The sequence below is a fragment of the Pelophylax lessonae genome (genome assembly GCF_965119305.1).
Source record: "Pelophylax lessonae genome assembly, chromosome: 7".
Lineage (NCBI taxonomy): Eukaryota > Metazoa > Chordata > Amphibia > Anura > Ranidae > Pelophylax > Pelophylax lessonae.
In genome coordinates, this window is record NC_138774.1 from 259,834,830 (window position 1) to 259,859,092 (window position 24,263).

Consider the following 24,263-nt stretch of genomic DNA (forward strand, 5'->3'; position numbering starts at 1 on the left):
GGTGGAGATATTAGTGGTTTGATATTCTTTGCCGAAATTCTCAGACGACAATACTTCATGCACTTTTCTGCAGCATACTTGTTCTTTTCATTGTCCTATTAAGTAAGCTCATAGGAATTCAAGAGGGCCTCATTAATTAACATGCCCAAAACAAGTACTTTTTGTAATTCTCAATAGTATCCAAGTAGGAACAAACCTTTACTAGAAAATAACTGTCAAAATAAAGGAAATCTGATGGCAATATAGACAGTTTTTACTCATATTTCACATGCTTTGATAAATGGGGGGCATTGTCATCGTGTGAATCATGCAAAACAGTCTCTGGGAGGCCAAGAACATTTGCTCTATTATAGTAGTTACTAATAATTAGCAAATATGCTGAAATCCAATTCCTCTAGATTTCAGTAACGCTCTTAAAAAACTGTGTTGAAGTCAGTTGGAAGCAAATTATGATTAACAGTTGTTGCCCCTTGTCAGGGCTGCTGGGCAAGGCATTGGCAACAAATATCATGTGAACCTGGGCACTGCTGTGGGGAGACCTATTCATAAGGCTTTGAGGCTGACATGCAAAATTCACAAATCCTTTAAATAATACGTTTAGGTTTTGCCTCAAAGCTGTGCGTGGTGTTACAAAACCAGCACTGTTTTCAGAAACAGCTTTGGCAACGGCATACATTGGCAGCAGATTTTTGGTTGTGGAAAGACACTTTTATTTCTTCTACCATTGTCTTTTTTTTTTTTTTTACAGGCAACAGCAGTCCTCTATTATTTGATTTATTACATTTAAAGAAAACGCTTTTTTAGGCAGTTTTAACCACTTCTCGCCCATAGGACATCACATGATGTTCCGGACTTTGAGTTGTTGTACTGGGATAATGCAGCTACAGGCATCATCCCGATATTTTTTTTTTTTCAGCCAGCAATTCTCTGTAATATAAAGCCATCCTAATGGCTAATTAGTGACTTGATTGCTTTTACAGGCAGCATAAGGGGACATCCCCTCCCCCCCATAAGGGGACATCGGCACCTCCCTGGGCTTTCCCATGCGATCAGATGTCTCCAGAAAGAGGACTTGTCATGCCTTATTTCTATCACAAGATAGATAAAAAAAAATAAAGGGACAGTGTTAAATAAATAAATAAAATAAAAAATATGAAAACCCGTCCCCCTTTGCTCATGCACAGTGGTGTGCGTACATACATAGGTCGTGCCCCCATACGCAATCGGTGTTCGCACCACACATGTGAGGTATCACCCAGAATGTTATAACGAGAGCAACATTTCTAGCACTAGAACTTCTCTGTAACTTTAAACTGGTAACCTGTAAACATTTTCTGTCACCCATGGAGATTTTTAAGTACCAAAGTAGACGCCATTCCACGAGCATGCACAATTTTAAAGCGGGACAGGCTAGCTATCTATTTATCTATTTACTTGGGTCATATATTGTGTTTTTTTGCATTAAAATTTATTAAAGGGGAAAATATTATACTTACCTGACGGTAAATTTCCTTTCCTGATGCATAAGCATTACAGGATACAGCATGCCCCTTGCCCAATCAGGACTGGTTATACTATATAAATGAGTTGCCTCCCCCAAGGCGGCATTCTCATAACTATACTCAAATGTGAAGTCCCCAAAGGAAGGACCTGTATGCTGCCATGCTTATTCATCAGAAAAGGAAAATTACCATCAGGTTAGTATAAAATTTTCTGCTTTCCTGACACAAGCATGACAGCATACACATAAAGGATGTAGCATGCCCCCCAAAAAAAAAACACAAGGGAGGGTATGCTGAACTATTTATTCAGTGTTAACTCCAGCCAGTACAGAACGACCAAACTCTACAGTAGTTAAGGCTGCTGGATCTACTTTATAGTCATTCAAAAATGTGCTATATGAAGACCATGTTGCGGCTCTACATATTATTTCTGGGGATACACCCCTGAATTCTGCCCAGGATGCCGCTAGGCTTCTTATCGAGTGAGCGCTCATACTGGTTGGAGGTTGCAAGCTTCTTGCCTCATAAGCCTCATAATGGTCTTATCCAGCCACAACGCCAGTGTTTTGGTAGATGCTGCTAGCTCTTTTCTTGTCCCACCTGGGATGACAAACAAGTTTTTATTCCTTCTGAAAGAGGCCGTTATCTGTATGTATAACTCCAGGCTGGACCAGACATCTAACTCATGCCTCTGATTAGATGCATCTCTCTGCATTGTTGGGAATACAATGTCTTGTTGATGTCCTGAGAACTTAGCTTGCCTGATGTTGTTGGCCATGGGTCTCCACTCATTATGAGTATTCTCCGAACAGAATTATCTGGCCCCAACATGGAGACCTCCGTAACTCAACAAACTGAACATGTTGTTTCACTAACTGAGGTTGTTCAAGACTTACAAAGATGAGTACAAGAGTTACAAGGAGAAGTAATTGAATTGCGAACACAACTTTCACTGCAACGCCAACAAACTGTTACTAACAGTGATTCAAACCGCTTGCCTGATAAATCCAATGGGGATCCTAAAATCTATAGAGGCTTCCTGAATCAATGTCGACTGCACTTTCAGCTGCAACCTTACGGATTTGCAACCCCACGCTCCAAGACAGGCTTTATTATATCTCTGTTCATTGATGAGACCATGGCATGGGTTTCCCCATACTTGGAGCAAGACCATGAGATTCTAGGAAATTTGGAGGGGTTTGTGATTACCATTAATTTAATTTTTGATGATCCAAGCCGCAGCGCAACTGCTGAAACGGTTTTACTAAAAACTTGAGCCAAGAGAGACGTCCTGTTGCTGAATATGCTGCAGAATTTCGGTGATGGGTAACTGATACCACTTGAAACGACAGTGCAAAGCTCTTTCACTTTAGAAAAGGACTTTCTGATAATACAAAAGATGAACTATCCAGAATAGATACTTCCAGTGGTCTTGATGACTTTAATAAATTGAGCATTACATTCGACAGACGATTTATGGAGAGACGATTTGAGAAACAAAGACCTGTTGACTTTAGTTCCTCGTTCAATCTTCAACCAACGGCTAAATCATTTGCCAGCTATGAACCTGAACCTGCACCCGAACCTATGCAGATTGGATCTCTCAGCTTTGCTGAAAAGAGACGCAGACGTGAACTGAATATTTGCATCTATTGCGGTCAGTTTGATCATTATGCCCTCAGGTGTCCAAAAAAATAAAGACGAACAAGATAAACCAATGAAGCGGCCGGTCAAAGATAATTGTCCACTTCTAGGGAGCAAGTGGGATCCATTACACAACCCTTGTCTTCCATAACACTAGGAGAGAAGGAGATTGTCTGTCATCATCTGCATTTTATTTTAAGCATCACGCTTTAAAAGAAAGACCAGTTACTCTCCACCTCAGCAATGCTGGATTCTGGAGGTAACTTTATGGATTTGAAGTTTGCAGAAGAAAATGGCATTACCCAAATACCCAAACCATCTCCAGTGCATATGCAGACAGTGGACGGTTCTCTACTCGCTTCTGGAGTAATCATTCATGAGACCATTCCTCTGCAGTTAAGTATCAAGCCTGGACACCAAGAGTTAATATCATTCAATCTGATTTATTCTCCTCAATTTCCTGTTATCTTAGGAATTCCATGGCTATCAATTCACAATCCCACTATTGACTGGCAGGCCAGAAACTTGGCCATTCCCTCTGAACAATTTGAGTTACATTGTCAAAAAAGAGACATCTCACCTACTATTATCAGAGTGACATTGACTATCCTGGAAAAATTGCCCCCTCAATACCAAGACTTTAATGACATTTGTGATAAGAAAAAAGGCAGACCAATTACCACCCCACTGGGCATATGATTGCTCAATAGAGCTTGTACTAGGAGCCCCAATTCCTTTTGGTCACCTCCACAATCTTTCTGAACCAGAACTGAAGGCTTTAAGGGACTTTCTACAAGAGAATCAGGTGAAGGGGTTTATCCCTCCCTCAACCTCTCCTGCTGGTGCCCTGCTACTCTTTGTTGAAAAAAAGATGGAAACCTGCGCCCATGCATTGATTACAGAGAATTAAATAAAACGACACTCAAGAATCAATACCCACCTCCATTAATTCCAGAACTATTTGAGAGAGTAAGAACAGCAAAGATTTTCACCAAGCTTGATCTGCGAGGTGCATATAATGTTGTTTGCATTCGACCTGGAGATGAATGGAAGACGGCCTTTCGAACAACATATGGGCATTATGAACCCCTAGTAATGCCCTTTGGAGTCTGCAATGCACCAGCTACCTTTCAACATTTCATAAATTATGTTTTCAGAGACTTGTTAGACCAATTTGTGGTGGCTTATCTGGATGATATATTTATCTTTTCAACCAATTTACAGGAACACCGGGATCATGTCCGTACTGTCTTAGAACAGGATACGACAAAATAAATGATATATTAAATTCAGTTCTTGGGCTATATCATCTCTCCTGAAGTGCTGAATATGGATTCCAGCAAGATCTAAGCCATCCTAGACTGGCCTAACCCCAAGAACATAAAGGATGTGTAATGGTTCTTGGGGTTAGCGAATTTTTACCAGAGATTTATTAAAAATGAATCAAAGATTGTGGTCCCCATTATTCATGTTACAAGGAAGAAGTGGTCCACAGAGGCAGAAATGGCTTTCTCACATCTAAAAACCTTATTCACCACTGCACCTGTACTGGTACATCCTAGCCCAGAACTTCCCTTTATAGTAGAAGTAGATGCCTCCAATACAGCTATGGGAGCAGTTCTTTCTCAAAGAATTGGTGAAAAATGTTTTATTACATCCATTACCTTTTATTTCCACCACATGACAACTACAGAACAGAACTATGATATTGGCAACAAGGAACTTTTAGCAATAAAGGAAGCCTATACTGAATGGAGACACCTTCTGGGGGGCACCACACATCCCGTAACTGTCCTTACTGACCACAAAAATCTTAAATTTATTAAATCCGCAAAGAGGCTCAGTGCAAGGCTGGATGGAGTCTTTTTTTCCAGATTCAATTTTGTCATTTCTTACAGACCAGGATGCAAAAATGGAAAAGCAGTTGCTTTATCGAGAATGTGACTGGTGACTCTTCCACTGACTTAGAACCAGTAAGTACTATCTTAAAAGACAGACACTTTTTGGGAGTAATGTACCCTGCAGATTATCGGGACCCACTCTTAAACAATCCACCAGGGAATTTGCACATGGACTTTCATGAGGGCCGCTGGACCTTTGAAAAAAACAATGTATGTCCCTGAAGAGACATGACTTAAGACCCTTCAAGCTGGTGCATGATTCAAAATCTGCTGGTCACCCTGGAATTAGGAAAAGGGTAGACCTCCTTGCTAGTGATGAGCCTAACACCCCCCGGTTCGCAACAGAACACCGCGAACAGAGGAAAAGTTTGTTCAAACAAACGAACCCCATTGAAGTCTATGTGACTCGAACCTCGAAAATCAAACAGCCTCATTTTGAAGGCTTAAATTTAAATGATTGCCCCAAAAAAGTGTATGGGGGTCCAGGTACTGACCTGGGAAACATGTAGCAATGAAAACATGTTTTTAAAAATGTTTTTAAAGGAGCAGTGATTTACTAATTTTAATGAGGCTTAAAGTGAAACTATAAAAATAAAAAATTCCTTTAAATATCGAACCTGGGGGGTCCCGTTAACCACTTTACCGCTGAGTACTGGAATAGTACTGCGGCAAAGTGGCACGATCCCGTCTGACGACGTAGACCTACGTCGCCAGACTCCTTCCCTGTAGGCGGCGCTCGCGCGCTGCCGGAGGCGCGCTCCCGCTGTTTTCATTCACAGCGGGAGTCGGGCCAGGGGAGGAGCAGCGGCGATCGCCGCTGCTCTGCCCCGATCATCGGGGATCTAGTGTGGAGATCCGCCTGCCTGTGTAAACACAAGCGGGCGGATCTCCTCAGTGACAGGGAGTGACAGATCGGAGTGTTCAGCATAGCTGGACATCCGATCTGTCCCTGGCTCACACAGTCCCCTCCCCCCCCACACGTTAGTAAGCACCAGGCATACATTAACCCCTCCCTCTCCAATAAAATTAACCCCTTCCCTGCCAGTGTCATTTTGACAGTAACAGTGCATATTTATAGCACTGATTACTGCAGTAATGTCACTGGTACCCCCAAAAGTGTCAAAAATGTCAGTCAAGGGTCCGATCTGTCCGCCGCAATGTCGCAGTCCCGCAAAAAAAATCGCAGATCGCCGCCATTACTCGTTAAAAAAAAAAAACACCAAAAATGACATAAATCTCTCCCTTTGTTAGTAAACGCAATAACTTTTGCGCAAACCAATCAAAATACGCTTATTGCGATTTTTTTTTTACCAAACATAGGTAGCAGAAAACAAATTGGCCAAAATTTTTTTAAAAAAATTGGATTTTACATCTTTTTTGGGGGGAATTTCATATAAAAAAAATGTTAAAAATATTGTTATTTTTTCAAAATAAACGCTCTTTTTTTGTTTAAAACGCAAAAAGTAAAAATCGCACAGGTGATCAAATACCACCAAAAGAAAGCTCTGTTTGTGGGAAAAAAAGGGCCTCAATTTTGTTTGGGTACGGCATCGCACGACCGCGCAATTGTCAGTTAAAGTCGCACAGCGCCGAATCGCAAAAAGTGGCCTGGACGTAAGACAGCAAAATGCTCTAGTGGTAAAGTGGTTAATGTGCCTGTAAAGTAGCGCATCTCTACAATGTTTGTAGCCTTCTGCAGCAATACTGACATTTCTAAAGGAAAAAATGTCATATACAAATATACAAAGTACATTCAAATTTCAAATCGCATGTACTTGTCATACAGGTGCAAAAAAATTGGTCCTTGGTTGTTGGTGGTGCCTGAACACCACAATCCCTCGCAGTTACTCTTGCTGATTATCTAGTTCTGGCATGAGATGTGCTATGTGATTCAGGTGAGTCTGGTGAACTGCTGCATCTGGTGTGGGAATCTCAGATCTGTTGTCTGGGATCTGCTTGCATTCTATTATGGTCGGTAAGGGTCGACATGTCTTACCATCCATAGATTTGATTTGTACTGTACCTGCCCAGGTCCTAAGGGAGTAGGGACTGCTGGGGCCCTTAATGTTCAGAAAGTCAAAAAACATAGATCTAGCTAGTGACTTATTACTCTGATCATCCAAGATGGGGTAGAGCTTGACTGCTTTGTCTCTGCGTCCTGTTGGGTAAACTATTACTAGACAGATTTTGGAACAGGATCTGCCACCTGTCATTCCTTTGCAGACTCCAGTGCACCGTGAAGTGATTGCTATTACGTCTGTACTAGAGTCTATGGCTTCCCCGCTGTGCTCCTTGTCACTATGGGCAGGATGGAAGGTTTTAGGAGCTGGCCCTGGGTGTAGAGCTGTGTTGTGGTCTGTGCTGCCACACTCTGTACACTTAACATTGACCTTACAGTCCTTGGCGAAGTGTGTTGATGAAGAGCAGCACTTGTAACAGATGTTGCTTTCTTTATACTTTCTTTGTACAGTCTTTCGAAGTCAGCTTATCTTCAATCCAGAGGTCAGTAACAATTTCACTGTTCTGTCTCTAGGACAGAGAGCTAAACCTTTCTGCTCCATAAACTTCAGATACCATATTTCTTTGATCTCAAATTTATTAGAACAAGCCAGGTGAAATGTTTAAGCTCTCTCATGGGTGATGGCGAGAGATTGAGAAAAACCTGCTGTATCTTCTCAAAATGGTGGCTGATTCACTTCCTGTAGAGATCCTACCCACAATGCTCTGGTTTCTAACAACTTTATTAAACACATTCTGAATTTACAATATTGCAGAACAACTAAAGCGATACCAAAAAAGGACAGTAGATGGCGCGTGCGCTCTGCATATAACTAACTTGTGTGAATCAAGAAAACCCAACATGTTATTTTAAGCAACATAAACACAAGTAATCAGAATAGAAGTCTGGTGGACAGAACAAGAGGTCCCTAAACCTCGAAATCAATTTCCAATAACTATTAGCTGCTTTTGCTCATTTTTAACAATCCCTGTTAACCATTTGTTCTAAACCTGTTACTTTAAAGAGGTTGTAAACTTTTTTTTTTTTTTTTACACCCTGCAAAAGAAAGACATAATGAGCTAGTATGCATCGCATATTAGCTCATTATGCAATACTTACCTCAGAACGAGCCCCCGCCGTGCCGCTCGCTCACCTCTATGACGGGCGACATGTCTAGTCGCCCGTCTTCCGGGATCGCGGCATCCGGCCATCTGATTGGCCGGAGCCGCGGTGACGTCACTCCTGCGCACGCGCGCGGGAGCCGACAGTACGGGCACGGAGCTCTGAAGGAACGGCACGATCGGCCGTTCCTTCAGAGCGCATGCGCCAGTGACGTCACTGGCGACATGTATGGTAAATATCTCCTAAACGGTACATGTTTAGGAGATATTTACAGTACCTATAGGTAAGCCTTATCATAGGCTTGCCTATAGGTACAAGTTGTAGAGGAGGGTTTACTTCCTCTTTAACAATTGCCTTTTTTTGCAAATATCCCTAATTTTTCTGAAAAGCTTATTCATGCAATTTGTGTGACTACTCTGTTTGGAATTGTATTTAATTGGATATCTTCAGGGGTTTCCTTTTCACAAGAATTTACTTGATTGATCTATATAACTTTGATGGAAAAAATATTCCACACTATCCATGACTCTATGCCATGCTTTAATGATAAGTGGGACCCTTGGCTTTTATACCATCTGTTTACCTCAAACTAGATACTACAATTTATGGCTTGATTTGAATCATACATAACTTCTATTTTTCTTATGTACCACCCCTTATTCCTTATGAGTTTCATTATTCTTTATTTTATTTTATTTAGATTTTTCCTTTTGTTTTTCATTTTGTATTTTTTGAGCTTGTCACAGCTGATCTCTATGCTATGTTAACGATGCCAATTTTTTGTTATATACATATATTCAACGTCTGCTGTGTTTTTTCTGTGTGTTTTTATTCAATACATTGTTTAAAAAAATACACTTGTCCTACGCTGTTTGAACTTGGCCTAACCTGTCCAAACCTAGCCTTGACCACAACTTTGTCTCAGAATTCTGTGCTTCACTCTACCAGTGGTTTCCTGGGTGTGGGTGTATCTGAGACCTGCAATACGAAAGTTGCCTGCAGCAAAGCTCATCACATATTTCAGGATGCTTTGGTGAACACCTGATAGATCCTTAGACTCTGCACCTTGGCATGCTTTAGGGCTTACATTTGTCAAGCAGCACAAGGGGGTCCATCATTTTGATGGCACCAGGATCAGAGTTGAATGACATCACTCAACCTGGAACAGGAGCAGTGGACAAGATATGGGGTGGTGCATCTGTGGGAGACAGCAGTAGAGATCAGGTGAATAGCATTTGGAGCTGTGGGTTTTTTTAACCATCGCTGGGTGAGCAAGTCTTTTTTTTTTTTTTTTGGCCCAAGATGGAGTTGGGCTTCAAAAACATTTACATTTCTACATTCTTCTTTCCTGGAAGCAAAGTATGCCCATGATTCTAAATAATCTTACTATACAGAGGGGCCCAAAATAAACTTCAATATGAAAAACATAAGCATAAAAATTGTATTACTAGATTTATATAAACATCAAAGGGTAAAGCTGTGAGTCCTGTTTGAATTTTGCAATCACATTGGTGCTCAAAGTAGTCACCATTAGCATCCAGACACTTTTGATTTCAGCAAACTACTATATGAACAACTTTGACTAGAGTGTCCACAGAAATCGCTCTGCATGATGCTTCAATTTCTTCCCATAGTGCAGTCAGTGTAGGTGATTTTCATTGGTACACCACATAATTTAGTGTTCCCCAGAGATAGAAATTCAGGGGTGTTAAGTCCAGGGTACGTGGAGGGAATTCCTTTCTCACGTGCACATTGTTTGACATGCTTTTACGGTGAGCATGTAAACTGTTGCAACACCATATTCAAGGAAGCAGAACTTGCAGCAGTGCAGCTTGCAGATCTTTGCTTGTGCACATCACACACAGTGCCATCTATTTCAAACTTATCACAAATCTGTGTAATTGTTAGTCAAATTGGTGGTTCTGTTTCAAACTCACATCACCACCACTGTAGTTGAACTCAGGGCTGTCTTTAATATTGATTGGGCCCTGGGCAAAAATGTTCTTGCCCCTCCCCACCTCCATTCTTGGGATATACAAACAATTAGCAGGTTGACTCAAAATCAGTTTACTGCAGCAGATCATGCAGTGATTACAGTTGGTTGCCAGAGGTTACAGTCTATCCTTACCGCTCACAGACTGGTTGATTGAGGTTACAATACATAATTTCTGCTTGCTGATTGGTTGCTAAAGTTGCTTAATGTACATTATTACCGCTCACTGATTGGTTGCTAGAGATTACAGCAGATCACTACTGTTCACTGATTATGGATTTCTACAGGTTTTTGCACATCATTACCACTCAGTGTGGTAATGATGAGCAGTGGGCCAAATAATTGAGCAAGGCGGCACATTAATACACATACTACAGGAGAGGGTCAGAGAGTGCAAACGTACTACAGGAGAAAGGCAGAGACTGCAAAAATACTACAGAAGATAGTCAGAGACTGTAAACATACTACAGAAGATGGTCAGAGACTGCAGACATACAGTGCCTTGCGAAAGTATTCGCTCCCCTTGAACTTTGCTACCTTTTGCCACATTTCAGGCTTCAAACAGATATAAAGATATATAAAGATATAAAACTGTAATTTTTGTGAAGAATTAACAACAAGTGGGACACAATCATGAACTGGAACGAAATGTATTGGATAATTCAAACTTTGTTAACAAATAAAAAACTGAAAAATTGGGCGTGCAAAATTATTCAGCCCCTTTACTTTCAGTGCAGCAAACTCTCTCCAGAAGTTCAGTGAGGATCTCTGAGAGCCGGTTCACAATGGGGCGACCTGTCGGGCGACCTGGTTGCCTGCCATAGAGAAGCTGTGGACCCGTTCTAATAGGAGCGACACAAGTCGCTCCGACTTAGAAAAAGGGTCCGGAGCTTCTTTGGGGCGACCCGGAGCGACTTGCCTTGACTTCAATGTTATGAAGTCCGTGCCGGCCGCTCGGAGGTCGCGGTGCGAGCTGCGCACCGCGACTTGTGAGGTCGCCCCGGCAAGTCGGATCGCTCTAATGTGAACCGGCTCTTAATGATCCAATGTTGACCTAAATGACTAATGATGATAAATAGAATTCACCTGTGTGTAATCATGTCTCCGTATAAATGCACCTGCACTGTGATAGTCTCAGAGGTCCGTTTAAAGCGCAGAGAGCATCATGAAGAACAAGGAACACACCAGGCAGGTCCGAGATACTGTTGTGGAGAAGTTTAAAGCCAGATTTGAATACAAAAAGATTTCCCAAGCTTTAAACATCCCAAGGAGCACTGAGCAAGCGATAATTTTGAAATGGAAGGAGTATCAGAACACTGCAAATCTACGAAGACCTGGCCGTGCCTCTAAACTTTCAGCTCATACAAGGAGAAGACTGATCAGAGATGCAGCCAAGAGGCCCATGATCACTCTGGATGAACTGCAGAGATCTACAGGTGAGGTGGGAGACTCTGTCCATAGGACAACAATCACTCGTATACTGCACAAATCAGGCCTTTATGGAAGAGTGGCAAGAAGAAAGCCATTTCTTAAAGATATCCATAAAAAGTGTTGTTTAAAGTTTGCCACAAGCCACCTGGGAGACACACCAAACATTTGGAAGAAGGTGCTCTGGTCAGATGAAACCAAAATCAAACTTTTTGGCAACAATGCAAAACGTTATGTTTGGCGTAAAAGCAACACAGCTCATCACCCTGAACACACCATCCCCACTGTCAAACTTGGTGGTGGCAGCATCATGGTTTGGGCCTGCTTTTCTTCAGCAGGGACAGGGAAGATGGTTAAAATTGATGGGAAGATGGATGAAGCCAAATACAGGACCATTCTGGAAGAAAACCTGATGGAGTCTGCAAAAGACCTGAGACTGGGACGGAGATTTGTCTTCCAACAAGACAATGATCCAAAACATAAAGCCAAATCTACAATGGAATGGTTCACAAATAAACATATCAAGGTGTTAGAATGGCCCAGTCAAAGTCCAGACCTGAATCCAATCGAGAATCTGTGGAAAGAACTGAAAACTGCTGTTCACAAACACTCTCCATCCAACCTCACTGAGCTCGAGCTGTTTTGCAAGGAGGAATGGGCAAAAATTTCAGTCTCTCGATGTGCAAAACTGATAGAGACATACCCCAAGCGACTTACAGCTGTAATCGCAGCAAAAGGTGGCGCTACAAAGTATTAACTTAAGGGGGCTGAATAATTTTGCACGCCCAATTTTTCAGCTTTTTATTTGTTAAAAAAGTTTGAAATATCCAATAAATTTCTTTCCACTTCATGATTGTGTCCCACTTGTTGTTGATTCTTCACAAAAAAATACAGTTTTATATCTTTATGTTTGAAGCCTGAAATGTGGCAAAAGGTTGCAAAGTTCAAGGGGGCCGAATACTTTCGCAAGGCACTGTACTACAGGAGACAGTCAAAGATATGGTACAAGCGACTGTCAGGGACTGTGGACATACTGCAGGAGATGGCCAGAGACTGTGGAAATACTGCAGGACATGGTCAGAGACTGCGGACATACTACAGGGGATTGTCAGAGAATGCGGACATAGTAGTACAGGAGATGGTCAGAGACTGCAGACATAGTAGAGTAGAGGGTCGGAGACTGCGGACATAGTACAAAAAAGGGTCAGACACTGCGGACATAGTACAGAAGAGGGTCAGAAACTGTGGACACAGTACAGGAGATGGTCAGAGACTGCAGACATACTACAGGGGATGCTCAGAGACTGCAGACATAGTACAGGAGATGGTCAGAGACTGCAGACATTGTGCAGGGGATTGACAGAGACTGCAAACATAGTACAGGAGATGGTCAGAGACTGCGGACATAGTACAGGAGATGGTCAGAGACTGTGGACATAATACAGAAGAGGGTCAAAAACTGTGGACACAGTACAGGAGATGATCAGAGACTGCAGACATACTACAGGGGATGGTCAGAGGCTGCGTACATACTACAGGGGATGATCAGAGACTGTGGACATAGTACAGATGAGGGTCAGAGGCTGCAGACATGGTACAGGACAGGGTCAGAGACTACAGACATGGTACAGGAGAGGGTCAGAGACTGCGGACATAGTACAGGAGAGGGTCAGAGACTGTGGACATAATACAGAAGAGGGTCAAAAACTGTGGACACAGTACAGGAGATGATCAGAGACTGCAGACATACTACAGGGGATGGTCAGAGGCTGCAGACATACTACAGGGGATGATCAGAGACTGTGGACATAGTACAGATGAGGGTCAGAGGCTGCAGACATGGTACAGGACAGGGTCAGAGACTACAGACATGGTACAGGAGAGGGTCAGAGACTGCAGAAATGGTACAGGACAGGGTCAGATGCAGCAGACATGGTACAGGAGAGGTTTAGAGACTGCAGACATACTACAGGAGATGGTCAGAGGCTGCGAACATGGTACAGGAGAGGGTCAGAGACTGCGGACATAGTACAGGAGAGGGTTAGACACTGCAGACATACTACAGGAGATGGTCAGAGACTGCGGAGATGGTACCGAAGATGGTCAGTGACTGAAGACATGGTACAGGAGATGGTCAGAGACTGCGGACATACTATAGGGGATGATCAGAGGCTGTGGACATAGTACAGGAGAGGGTCAGAGACTGCAAACAAACTACAGGGGATGGTCAGAGGCTGCGGACTTACTACAGGGGATGGTCAGAGGCAGCGTACTTACTACAGGAGATGGTGAGAGGCTGCGGACATACTAAAAGGGATGGTCAGAGGCTGAGGACTTACTACAGGGGATGGTCAGAGGCTGCGGATTTACTACAGGAGATGGTGAGAGGCTGCGGACATACTACAAGGGATAGTCAGAAGCTGCGGACTTACTACAGGGGATGGTCAGAGGCTGTGGATATACTATAGGGGATGGTGAGAGGCTGTGGATATACTACAGGGGATGGTGAGAGGCTGTGGACATACTACAGGGGATGGTCAGAGGCTGCGGACATGGTACAGGAGAGGGTCAGAGACTGCAGACATGGTACAGGAGACGGTCAGAGAACTTTCAACAATACACACCTTTACAGTTGAATAACACAGCTCAGGGTTTTAGAAAAGCAAGCATTCTATGGGTGTAAGGACATACCTGGCCAGCTGGGCTCATTATACACATTTTGAGGTCAGTGGATAGGGCTTCCATACTGATCTCACTTTAGCTGCTCACTCCTACACAGGCTGCATGGCACGCGGTCAGAGCATCAGTGGAGCTCCTGTCCCCCCTCTAAACTGGTTGGGGAATACAGAGGTCTGGGGGGCGGGGCTCCCACTCCAATCACTGGCTCTCACTACAGCAGCTCTGTTCCGAGCAGACCGGGTGCAGAGAGGGAGCGGAGCTGGGAGTTCCACTGATGCTCTAACCCCGCCATATGCATACTGTCTGCTTGGAACAGAGCAGATGTAGTGAGAGTAGTGATCGGTGTGGTAGCCCCGCCCCCAGATCTCTGTTTTCCCCAGCCAGTTTAGAGGGGGCGGGGCTCCTACTCCGATCACTGCTCTCACTGCGATCGCTCTGTTCCGAGCACATAGGATGCATGGGATGGGATCAGAGCATCAGTGGAGCTCCTAGCCCCGCTGCCTCTCTACTGACTGGCTCGAGAATACAGCCTCCCGTGTTCCCTCTGCACTCTGCAATACCGTCATCGGGGCCCCAATTCCCAGGCAGCGCGGGTTCAAGCAGCAGCTGCCTTGGTCCCCTCAATAAAGATTGGGCCCAGAGCAGTTGCCCTGTTTGCCCCATGTTAAAAACTGCCCTGGTTGAACTTCACACACATACCAATTTAAAATGGTCTTGCATTTCTCACAAGTCAAGCGTACTTCCGCCATTTTCTTTGACTGTCTCTTGACGGTCACATGATTACATTAACAATGGTGCAACTACTAACATCTTTAGGGAAACATAATACTACACTTGCTGCCATTATTCAATTTGTTTTTTTAAAAAAGGGCATAGGTGACAACTGTTGAAGTGTGAATACATTTTTTGGGCCCCTCTGTACAATATCATACCCTGGAAACTTGACTTTTCTTTCCACATGGAGAAGTTCACAGCAGATGAATCATCACAGTTTACAGCAAGCAGATTGTCATATCCCAAAGAATTACACAAGATAATGTATTTTTTTTTTTCAATATTCTTTTTTGTAATTTTTTTGTTTTTGTTTTATCTATTGATAGCAAAGGGCTGTAGTCAGCCTATTAGTTTTTATTTGTGGGTGTTTTCTAAGCACACTGTAATTTGTCTTGTTTTTTTAAAAAACTTTACATTTGTAGCGCTACCCCCCTGGGAGTCGCTGGTGAATAGGGATCCCCCCACCCTGCACAGCCAGGCACACCAAACTTCCACAGCACACTTGATTAAGGGCTCTTTCACACGGGCGTTCAGTTTTTTATGCTCGATCAGTTCCTTTTTTTTTTTTTTGAAACGGACACGGGTGACACTTGTCATCCGGTCCGTATGCCCGTTTTTCATCCCGTCCGTTTGCCTATGTATGTATGTCTATGTAAATATGGATGTCAGCGTATGACACCACTGACATCCATTTTTGCGTCCGTTCCATTTTTTGAACGGAAGAAAAAATAGGGTTCTCTTCCGTTCAAAAAAACTGAACTGAACGGACGAAAAACGGATGTCAGCAGATGGTCATCCGCTGACATCCGTATTTACATAGAGATACATTATGTCCGTTTTTCATCCGCAAATGGATGGGATGAAAAACGGACATACGGAACGCCCGTGTGAAAGAGCCCTTAAAGAGGTTGTAAACCTCAGAATTAAAAAAAAAAAAAAACCTGAAAGACGAACACATAATGAGCTAGTATGCATCGCATTTCACCACACTTGTCCTTGTACTGCCCACCTGGTTGCCGCCACACACGATTGACACCATCTGAAGCAAATAGGTTTATCTTGGTCTCATCAGACCACAGAACATTGTTCCAGTAATCCATGTCCTTAGTCTGCTTGTCTACAGCAAACGGTTTGCAGGCTTTCTTGTGCATCATCTTTAGAAGAGGCTTCCTTCTGGAATGGCCACGCAGAGCAATTTGATGCAGTGTGCAGCATATGGTTTGAGCACTGACAGGCTGACCCCACCACCCCTCCAACCTCTGCAGCAATGCTGACAGCACTCATATGTGTATTTCCCAAAGACAACCTCTGGATATGATGCTGATTCCATGCACTCAACTTCTTTGGTCGACCATGGCAAGGCCTGTTCTGAGTGGAACCTGTCCTGTTAAACCGCTGTATGGTCTTGGCCACTATGCTGCAGCTCAGTTTCAGGGTCTTGACAATCTTCTTATAGCCTAGGCCATCTTTATGTAGAGCAACAATTCTTTTTTTTTCAGATCCTCAATGCCATGAGGTGCCATGTTGAACTTCCAGTGACCAGTATGAGAGAGTAAGAGCGATAACAGCAAATTTAACACACTTGCTCCCCTTTCCCCCAAGAGACCTTGTAACACTAACGAGTCACATGACACCAGGGAGGGAAAATGGCTAACTAGGCCCAATTTGGACATTTTCACTTAGGGGTGTACTCACTTTTGTTGCTGGCGGTTTAGACATTAATGGCTGTGTTGAGTTACTTTGAGGGGACAGCAAATTTACACTGTTATACAAACTGTACACTCACTACTTTACATTGTAGCAAAGTGTCATTTCTTCAGTGTTGTCACATGAAAATATATAATAAAATAATTACAAAAATGTGAGGTGTACTCACTTTTGTGAAATACTGTACATCTCCGTGCTGTCCCCATGTTACCTGTATGTTGACCCTTTCACTTCTCTTATCCTTCTCCATGATGTTACTGTATGTGACCAGTACATTAACCCCTTAATTTTCCCTTTCCTTTGCATATAACCTGAACATTAAAGGATAGGTTCACCTTTTGAACATGTTGCATATTACACCTGTATTTAGCAGGCAGGGTTCCTTTTCCCTGCAGCATCTGTCACCATATCCTAGTGTGAACTGGCCCTTTGAGTCGTACTACAGTACTACAGTTTACACCCGTTCAAGGGCTGTGTTTACCCACATGGGGATGCACAGGTTTTCCATGAATCCCTGTGGAGACAGTCTCATTGATGTCAATTTGACATCCGTGGGGGTACAGGTGCATGGCCCTAAACACATACTGTCTGTTTAACCACTTGCCGACCGCCGCAAGTACATATACTGCGGCGGTCAGCCCCTCACAGGCAAAGTGACGTATCGGTACGTCACTAGCCTGTGAGGCTCTGGGGAGCGAGCGTGCGCCGCCAGATGCGCGCTCCCGCTCGCTCACGGACCCCCCCCCGCGCAAGTGACCGGCGGACCCGATGTCCGCCGGTCACTCGCGATCGTCCGTTAGAGCGGGAGAAAGGCAGGCGACTAATGTAAACAAGCCGCCTATCATTTTCCCCTGTGTGTGAATAGTGATCATACGGTTCTACTATGTAGGACCGTTGATCACTGTTCCTACACCTCAAGCCACAGCCAATCACAGTTAGAAACACGCCCCTAGGGACACACTTAACCCCTCCCTCTCCAAAAAAGTTAACCCCTTCCCTGCCAGTGTCATTTTACAGTACAAGTGCATGTATAGCACTGATTACTGTAGTAATGTCACTGGTAACCCCAAAAGTGTCAAAAATGTCAGTCAAGGGTCCGATCTGTCTGCCGCAATGTCGCAGTACCGCAAAAAAAATCGCAGATCGCCGCCATTACTCGTTAAAAAAAAAAACAACTAAAATGACAAAAATCTTTCCCTTAGTTAGTAAACGCAATAACTTTTGTGCAAACCAATCAAAATACGCTTTTTGCGATTTTTTTTACCAAAAATATGTAGCATAAAACAAATTGGCCTAAAATGTTAAAACATTTTAATTTTTACATTTTTTGGGGGGGGAATTTCATATAAAAAAATTTGAAAAATATTGTTATTTTTGCAAAATTGACGCTATTTTTTGTTTATAGCGCATGATCAAAAAATCGCACAGGTGATCAAATACCACCAAAAGAAAGCTCTGTTTGTGGCGAAAAAAAAGGACATCAAATTTGCTTAGGTACATTGTGGCACGACCGTGCAATTGTCCGTTAAAGTCACGCAGTGCCGAATCGCAAAATAGGTACTAGTCAGGAAGGGGGTAAAATCTTTCCGGGGCTTAAGTGGTTAAAGGCCCGTGCATGAATGTCAAATTGGGAGCAGCGACTGTCTCTGTAGGCCCGTACACACGTACCGAATGTCGGCCGAACGATCGGCCGTCTTTTGTCCAGTGCTGTCCTGTCAGTTGAAAAGTGCTCAAGACTGCACACGAATTTTGTCGGCCAACAACAGCCGACTGCAGAAGTGATGTCATGTGATGGTTAACTTTCCGTGTGTTTTTTCTTCTCTGAGCATGCCCAGTCTTGCTCATCTGCTGTTTGTCGGCCGAATTCTGTACTGACTGGCGAACAATCGGCCGTTCTGGTGTTGGCCAACAAAAATTTTAATGCCTGCACACCAGATTCTATTCGGCAGTCGGTTGTCGGAAGCATCATACTAACAAGCCGACAATCGGCCGATCGGTCGGTGGCCGAATATTTACGGCCGACAATCGCTACGTGTGTACGGGCCTTATGCATCTGTGTCTTAATTGTCATCAATAGGACTGCGAGGAACACCTGTGCATCCCCATGTGGGTAAAAACGACCATCAGATGGGCATAACTATGTGAACGAGGTCTTATTTTCATCTGGGGATTTTTCCAGTACATCTGTTACTTTTTAACCTCCTTTATGTGACCAAGCTGTCCAGCAAAAATGGCAGTTACAGGGTAACCATCTTAAAACAGGACACTTTCACACCCAGGCCAATTTTATAAAGAACAATTGTGCTTCTTATACTATGTGAAATATTTTTCTGTTGCCAACCCTGTAGAGGGTTGATACCGCTATTCCAGTGCTGCAAAGATAAAGTACAAAAAACCATGTGCAATGTGACAGATAACTACAGTAAGTTAAATAGATAGCTAAATAGTCCCGCATCTCTATTACTATTAGTGTAATTCCATAAAATATTGTCTCTAAAAGTGTCCATAACCACAATTTTCTAAATTCCTTTCAAAGAATATACAGCATAAGTGAGATCCTCGACATTTAATATATTCACTACATAGTGCTCCACCCTTGTGCTGAAGTAGCAGCTCGCCTTCAATATAGACCCATGCAGGTCCGCTGCTTCTCTCTGTCAGACTTCAGACGTGGAAGTCTGAGATGCAGGACTATTTATTATAATTTATTGTAGTTATTTGTCACATTGCACATAGTTTTTTGCACTTTAATAGTGGTATCAACCCTCAACGTAACAGAAAAATATTGCACATGTTATAAGCAGCACTTTTGTTTTTTATTTATATTGCATATATATGAATTGATGGCACATTTTTTTTTAACAAGTAGAAATTTATCATACCTGTGGAATACTTTTCATCTACACTGTAGATACATGAATTATTGGTTTAACCACTTCTGGACCAGAAGGTTTGATACCCCCTTAATGACCAGGCCATTTTTTGCGATATGGCACTGCGTTACTTTAACTGACAGTTGCGCGGTCGTGCGACGCTGTACCCAAATAAAATGAATGTTCTTATTTTCCCACAAATAGAGCTTTCTTTTGGTGGTATTTGATCACTTCTGCGATTTTATTTTTTGCGCTATAAACAAAAAACGAGAAAACATTCTGACAAAAAAAAAATACTTTCTGCTATATACATTCCCAAAAAAGAAAAATGTAAAAATCGAATTTTTGAATCATTTTAGGCCAATATGTATTCTGCTACATATTTTTGGTAAAAAAAATCCTAATAAGTGTACATTGATTGGTTTGCGCAAAAGTTATCATGTCTACAAACCAGGGGAAAGATTTGTCTTTTTTTTAAAATTTATTTATTTTTACTAGTAATGGCGGCGAGTGTGGCATTGCAGCGGACAGATCGGACCCCTAACTGACATTTTTGACACTTTTGGGGGGGACCAGTGATATTATTACACTAATCAGTGCTAAAAATATTCACTGTTACTCTACTAATGACACTGACAGGGAAGGTGTTAACACCATTGGCGATCAAAGGGTTAAATGTGATCCTAGTGGGTGCTTTCTAACTGGGTGGGGGATGGGCTTGCTGCATGAACACAGAGACCTGTGTTCCTAAATAAGTGGAACACAGGATCTCTGTTTTGATTAATGACAGAACAGCGGTCTGCTGTGTTTACAAAGGCAGACCACCGTTCTGTCTCCATGGGGAGCGATCGAGGATGCCCGGCGGACATCGCCCTTGTGGCCAGTTGGCGTGTGCGCATTTCTCCACTAGTGGTCCAGCAAAGCGACGTACAGGTACGTCGTTTCGCGGGACAGAACCAACCTGCTGCAGTAAAACTACGACAGCTGGTCGGCAAGCGGTTAATATATTTAACCACTTCAATACAGGGCACTTTCACCCCCTTCCTGCCCAGGCCATTTTTCAGCTTTTAGCGCTGTTGCATTTTGAATAACAATTGCGCGGTCATGCAACACTGAGAAATTTATGTCATTTCTTTCCCACAAATAGAGCTTTCTTTTGGTGGTATTTGATCACCGCAAGAAAAAAAGACTGAAAAGTTTAAAAAAAAAAAAAGTTTTTTTGTTTGTTATAAAATTTTGTAAATAAATAATTTTTTCGTTGAACTGATGAGCACTGATGAAACCACACGGACAGGCACTGATGAGGTGGCACTGATGATGAGGCACTAATTTTCAGCACTGATTGACACTGATAGGCGGCACTGATATGTGGCACTGATAGGTAGCACTGATATGCAGCATTGGTGGGCAATGATAGGTGGCACTGATGGGCACTAATAGGCAGCACTGATGGGCACTGATAGGCAGCACTGATGGGCACTGATAGGCGGCAATGGTGGGCACTGGTGGGCAGCACTGATAGATGGCAATGGTGGGCACTGGTGGGTGGCACTGATAGATGGCAATTATGGGCAGCACTGATGATGAGGGCACTGACAGGCTCCCTGAGCACTGATTGGCATCCTTGGTGGCATGGGTGGGTATCCCTAGTGGCCATGGGTGGGCAATCCCTGGCGGCTCTAGTGACATCCCCCAAGGGTCTGCACTGGTAATGAATGCTCTGATTACCAGCACAGACCCCCCCCCCCCATCAGGAGAGCCGCTGATCGGCTCTCCCCTACTTGCACCTGTCAAGCACGAAATGAGGAAAGCCAATCAACAGCACTTCCTATTTAATATGTGACCAGCTATGATTGGACACAGCTGGTCACATTGGTAAAGAGTCTATGTCATAGGCTCTTTACCGGGATCGGAGATGCGGTGTTACAGAGTGACACACCGCACCACCGATCGCCGCTCTGCACGCCCCTCGGGTCTATCCTGCTGGATGTCCTATGACGCCCAGTCAGGATAGAGCAACCATTTTGCGGCCGTCATTTTGCAATATGATGGGTGGGAAGTGGTCAAGTAGTAATAGGAAATTTTCACTGTGGTATACCCAATTAGGCAAGTGCCACATTATAACCTCTGCATTTTTTTTATATATGTGGGAGAACCCAAAGGAGTTGTAAAGTCAGAAGGTTTTTTTATCTTATTGCATTCTATGCATTAAGATATCCCTCTCTGTCCAGCGATGTCCATGAGTGTCTCACCTGTCCGAGATTGTCCCTCCTAATTGGCTGAGACACAGAAGCGGCGCCATTGGCTGCCGATGCTGTCAATGTCATCTAGCCAATCAGGAGAGAGAGGTGGCAGGGTGGGGTCAGGGCTCTGTGTCTGAATGGACACAGGAAGCTGTGACTCAGCTTGGATGCTTTTGGGGCACTGAACAGGAGGGGCCAGGACCACAGAAGAGGGACCCGAGTAGAAGGAGGATCCAGGCTGCTCTGTGCAAATCCACTGCAGCAGGTAAGTATAACATGTTTGTTTTGTTTTTTAGGAAAAAAAAAAGAGACTTTACAATTGTTTTAACTTTAAGAGAGCTTATATTCCGAGGACGAGGAAAGACTGGGAGGGAACATTGGCATTGATGAACACAGAACAGAAATGGGAATTCTTCAAAAAGACTATGTGAACTCAATGCAAAATATATTTCCATGGGCAATCAATTTAAAAGGCTAAAAATAAAACCTATGTGGCTCACGGCCAAAGTTAGAAAAGCTATAAATAATAAGAAAAGAGCTTTAAAAAAAATATAAAAATGACGGAATACTATCGTTGTTTAAATATTACAAGGAATATAACAGAATATGTAAAATGGAGATCAAGGCCGCAAAAATTCAAAACAAACGACAGACAGAACTCTGAAGACGTCACCGGAAGTGACGAAACACGTCAGTTTGGACCGCATAACGTCATCACGCTACCCTAGTTGGAACGCAAGCCGGAAGTTAGCCGTTATTCCACGAGGAGGACGTGAGGCCCGCACCGCTGACCACCAGGGATAGTGTGCTTTCCTATTTTACTTTGTTTGAACCCAATGGATGGGTAAGAAAATCTTTATTAAGACTGTATCACACTATTTGGAGCCTTTCTTCTTCCCTCTCATTATCCTTGAATATTCCGGAGTCCAGAGGAGCCATTAGTAGCCCGCAGGACCGTTCAAAGGGGAGAGCCACTTAGCCCAGAGGGCTAACAAAGCCTGAATGGTCTTAGTGTCATATGGCACATAAGACCCACGTTATCTGGTAAGTGACCCATCTTATTCACTTTTGGAACAAGCAATCGATACTGTGAAACAATCAAGCCAGAGCACTTTGCACTTTTTGTGGATAACCATTTATTGAGGACATTAATTGCCTGAGCATAATCACCATTTATTGATGGACTTTTATATATAATATTTTTCCCTTTACAGATCGTCTGTTTTTTGATGATATTTATTAGAGTCACAGTCACTTATTTATTAGATTCACTGTTACGTTTTATGAAATTTTAATCATATTCAATTTTATGCTACCTAAATACGGTTTCAACAATCTAATGATATTTATGAAGACACATCGGCACTTTACAAGCACAGGTTAGATTTTAGTGGTAATTTTAATTCGTAAGACTATAGTTTAATAGCAAGCGCTGTATTTTGGTCTTTTTGTAAGACCATTCCTGTGGCAAACGACAGATTACCAAAGAGAGTGGGAAAAAGCCCAAAAAATTATTCAAATATATTAATAGAAAAAAAGGCTGGTCTGAGCATGTTGGTCCTTTACAAAATAATCTAGAGTGGATGACAGGGGACAAAGAGAAGGCAAAAAACGTCCTCAGTTCTGTGTAAACAAATGAGCATTGGAGAGCTCGTGGTCATGGGGATGGTATTGACACAGCCCCAAATGATCCACAATGGCTCAAAATTGATATGGCCCAGAAATATTTAGACAAAATAAAGGTGAATAAAGCACCAGAACCAGATGGCATCCACCCATAAATCCTTAAGGAATTGAGCGCTGTCATTTTCTCAACCTTCTACTTGTGTATGGCCAGCTTAAGATTCCCTTCTCACCAGACTGACTGTTACTGGACAGATCACTAGGGGAAAATAAAGGAAAAAAGCCTTAAAAAAGTAACTAATGCAGCCACCATGCTTAGGGACTGCAACATATAAAAACTTTTGGCTTTGGGTTTAATGCCACTCAAGGCTGGGTTTACATATATGTATCTGTAACCGCATTCACACTGAAGCGGCACGACTGCTGCACGACTTTGGGGGCGACCAGTGAAGTCCCGTGCACCGTGACTTTGGCGCGACTTGCACGGACTTCACATAATGGAAGTCAATGCAAGTCGCCTCCAGGTCGCACCGAAGTAGTACAGGACCCTTTTCTAAGTCTGAGTGACTTGTGTCGCTCCTATTAGAACGGGTCCTGTACCAGTCAATGGACCGCGAGGCACAGCGACTTGTCAGTCTGACAAGTTGCGGCAGTGTGAATGGAGCGTAAACCGAGCTATAAGAAATTTTTTTATGGATTAATTGACTCAATGTAGCAATTTACTGGTTCTACACAGGAATGTTTACATATCACTAGTTCATTATTTACAGCTTCT

General features: G+C 43.1%; 1 protein-coding gene across 1 annotated transcript in view; it reads right to left on the minus strand.

Moving 5' to 3' along the window:
- The window catches only part of OLFML2A (olfactomedin like 2A), a 367,694-nt gene that overhangs the window by 47,089 nt on the left and 296,342 nt on the right, over nucleotides 1–24,263 (minus strand). The window lies entirely within an intron of this gene.